The 4,010-nt window shown below is 36.1% G+C and overlaps 1 long non-coding RNA gene across 1 annotated transcript in view; it reads right to left on the reverse strand.

Annotated features, from left to right (window-relative positions):
• The window catches only part of LOC111738684, a 51,988-nt gene that overhangs the window by 13,574 nt on the left and 34,404 nt on the right, over positions 1-4,010 (reverse strand). The window lies entirely within an intron of this gene.

Here is a 4,010-nt window from a genome sequence, read left to right on the forward strand (position 1 = left end):
ATGGCCAAGCTCTAAATGTACCCATGGACTTGTAAATTCTGCCTGACAGTTGAACCCTTATCACAGATATTTTGGCCCAGCAAAACATGGAGAATCACATTTCCCAACTTAAACTCAGATTTATGGCAGATTTATGACAGCTATGTGTAACAAACATCCCTGGAGATCACCCAGATCCCCTTGGATCCTCTATTCAGAGGATCGACCTTGAGCTGCTGCAGCCACTTCTGCCCCTAAACTTTATACAGAACCAGAAGTGCCTGAGAGGCATTACATTCCTGGGAAAGCCCATAGCCAAGTACTAACTTGTGTGAGAGTTTGACAGCCCATTATTTGCCTCAAAGTAAAACAAACCTGAGACGTAATTTATGTTCCAGAGTACTCTGTGGAATCAGTCTGAGGCTGAGAAGTCACCTGATAGTTCTTGCTTATTTTCTCCATTTCAGTCATGCTTCTTCCATTCCCTTACCTGCTTCTCTGGGAGTACTTCCTTAATAAATCTCAAATATTTATACATGAATTTCATCTCTAGGTCATAAAATAAATGATATTTTATGGTAAAGCATATAGGTATTATTTAGCTTTGTGTTCATTAACTGATCAAGCAAGATATTTCACACTGAGCATCACTAGAATATGAAGGCTTTTTTTGGTACTTACGTGTAGAAATTCAAAATTCATCTCACATGTAAAAACCCCCAATCAAAAAAGGAATATCTACTTACATAAGCATATTGAAGATTAAACAGAAGATATAAGAATTTAGTATTTGCCTTTCTTAAATGCAAACATCGATATAGGAATGATTTATGTTTGAGATTTATACTTATTATCATAAGCTGGCTATCATTTTACATATTTAGTCACTGCTTTTTTTCCTAAAGAAAAGTCTTTAGAAAGTGCTTTACATACTGTTGAGCACATTTGACATCAATTCCAGACTCCTCATACTTCAAATGAGAACATGTCTTAATCCATTGGAAAGAATGTAGAGACTTATGGAGTTAATTTAATAAATAAAGCACTTCTACTGAGAAAAAAAAGTTTTGCTCTCATTCAACACTAGATAAATAATGACTTTGTGTTGATGTAAAAATTTTAGTCATTTGTAGGAAAGGTTTCACAATTACTCTTCGCTTAAATTTTTTTTTCAAATAAACATGTGACATCTCTATATTAACACTCAAAAAACACTAAAATAGAAAAATATCACCAAACCTTAGCTCCCACTCATTTTTTGCTCAGTAATCACTGTCACAGCATTTCTTTTGTCTAGCTGTTCTGTCTTCCAAGAGCAAAACCATAGCAAGAATGGGCATAATTCTTAGTAATAGAAATCTGACACCAGCTAAAGCTCATAGGACAAACAACAACAACAAATGGATGATTTAACATGAGACTGGCTACCATAGAAAGAGATTCTGAATAGTCTGTCTTAGGGGTTCTGAACCATAAAATAACTGTGAGTGTATAGTGGACCCATTTGGATTCAGGCTGAACTGTGTCATTGCTTGAAGGCCGTTCCAATCGCATGAGCTTATGATTATTCATTGAGGAAAGCCTTTTGTATCATCTACAAATTTGACCTCTGCAACTTTAGCTTTATGGAAAAAGTGAGACAAACTTATTTCCCTGACAATGATTTAAGAAGGAAAAATATTTATGAGGTTATGAGGTACTACTAGATTGTGATGTCTTATAATGCAAGGTAAAATAAAACAAATGAGTTTTTCTTCACCTAAGAGGTATTTTTCATTGATTTAGATTAAAATATATACAAATATATATATAGTTAAATACATACATTAATGAGATATTTGAAGGGAGAGTTAATATTTTAATAGTACATGTGATTACAGTTTTGTATAAAGTCAAAGCAAGAAAAGTCAGTGTGAATGACCCTTGAACCGAAACAAAGGCAGGCCAAAATGTCTTCAGTAATTACTCTGGCTGCATTAAATCTGAAGCAATAAAAGATGTTTCAAAGTTCTTTCACAGAACCCATAGCACTCAATATTAATTGTAAGCAATGAAATTTCAGGAAGAGTTATGGCAACTTATTTAGACTAAACACGACAACTAGTAATAACATACTCTAGTTGTCATCATGCACAGTCCACCTTTGCCAACTTTGTGAAGCAGTTAAAAACAAAACCAAAGTCTTTTTCTTGAGTTATTCTAGTAATTTTGATCAGCTATAATTAGTCTATGAAAACACGAATTTTTTCCTAAAATATTTTTCATGCCCTTATTTATCAGCCAGTAAATATTCCTTATATTTACATACTATTTAACTTTTTCTTATTTCTCAGAAATATGAATGCAATTAGATGGGCCAAAGAGAATGCTAAGCTTTTTCACACTGTCCCATATTTATTAATCACATATATGAAACACTTAAGATATTTTGCTAGTTAAGAGCAGCACTTATGATGAAATCCTGGCGTAGTTCTATGCCATAGGGACGTATGAAATGTAGAGCACCCTGGGGACCACACATTTCCCCCAGCATGTTAAGACTCGTTCTAGCATTCTTTCAGCTTTTGCTGTTTATTCAAATATAAAAACGTAAGTTGTGACTTTTAGCTCATATATGTCCTTGGCCAATTTCCTTTGCCCTACACCCGTCTCTAATACTTAAAGATTCAGCCCAGCTGCCTCTTCCAACTCTAATCTGAGGAGTGCCCTTTGTTGCCCTGGCTCCCTACCAAATTTACCCAAGAAAAGCCAAAATAAATAGCACCATTGACAGACATTACAAAATGGCTGTCACTTTGCCAGAAGCTCCTGCAGGGGGTTTCTAGGGGTGAGTTTAGTCTAACATACAAGGCTTTCTGAAGGTCTTCGCTGCCTAAGAATCAACGCTCTTCTCATAAGCAGAAGGGGAGAATAATTTCAGAAAGACTTTTCTGACTCATTAACAGAGCTTGCCCACAGCTTCTGAGTATAAGAGAGGTAAAGACAATGCTTCTTCGAGAGGAGACCTGTAAGTTAATAGATGCCGGCCCAGTTACACCAAGAAAGGAATAGCACTCCAAACGCACTGAGTTATGCTCGTTTACTAAAAACTCATGCTCCAATATTTTTCAGTAATGTAGCAATTTACAATGGAAAACCACTGGAGGGCTTTGAGAAGTGAAGCCGTGTTTTTAAAAGGTTATTCCAATAGCTCTGTAGAATATAGACCGAGGAGGACAACAATGGGAGTGAGGAGATGAGTCTAGAGTGGTACAGGTAAGACAGGATGGCAGCTCGGTTTAAGTGCTGGCATGTGGCAATGGCTCTAAGAAAACAGTGTTCCATTTTAGAAGAGTTTATCTGAGGACCTTCTCTATGGCAAAAACCATGTAGCAGAGCTGATTATAAAGGCTGTTTCTAGTACCCCACAATGCAACTGTGTCATCTATATGTAACTGTGTCTATTAGCAGAACTCTCTGTGCTTCGACTTTGTCTTCTATAAAATGGGCTAACAGTAGTAACTACCTCATGAAGTTGTTTTTTGAGAATTAAAAGCATGAATACATGTAAAGCTCTTATTATTAACTTCTTATTTTCTGTTACAGAGTGAAAAATAGGAAGGCATATATCAAAGTCTTTCAGAATTTATATCTAATCATTACATTTTACATTATAATGTAAAAAGAAGGTAAAAAGATGACCCCGCTTTACTTCACTGCTAAATATTATCTGACCTATGATGATCCAGTCCTTCTACTTACTGACTCTGGTTTTATGGCACCATGAATATCTCTATTAAACAAAATTCAGGTTAGCTCATGGCTGATTCCTGCCCTCAGAATCAAAATACAGAAAGAGTCTTTGAAAGACTTTGAAAGGCAAGATTTTGTTATCCTAATGGAGTTTTCCTTACACGGAGAAGTTAGCATACTTTTTCTTTGTCTCCTTGCATCCTAGAGAATTTCTGACAGTACCCATGTCTCCTCCATGGCTCCAGCTCCTGCTAGATAGCACTCCCACCCCAACTCCTTACCTCCAGCAATCACCTCTC

Source organism: Pteropus vampyrus, unplaced genomic scaffold, assembly GCF_000151845.1.
Source record: "Pteropus vampyrus isolate Shadow unplaced genomic scaffold, Pvam_2.0 Scaffold2, whole genome shotgun sequence".
NCBI classification, from domain to species: Eukaryota; Metazoa; Chordata; class Mammalia; order Chiroptera; family Pteropodidae; genus Pteropus; species Pteropus vampyrus.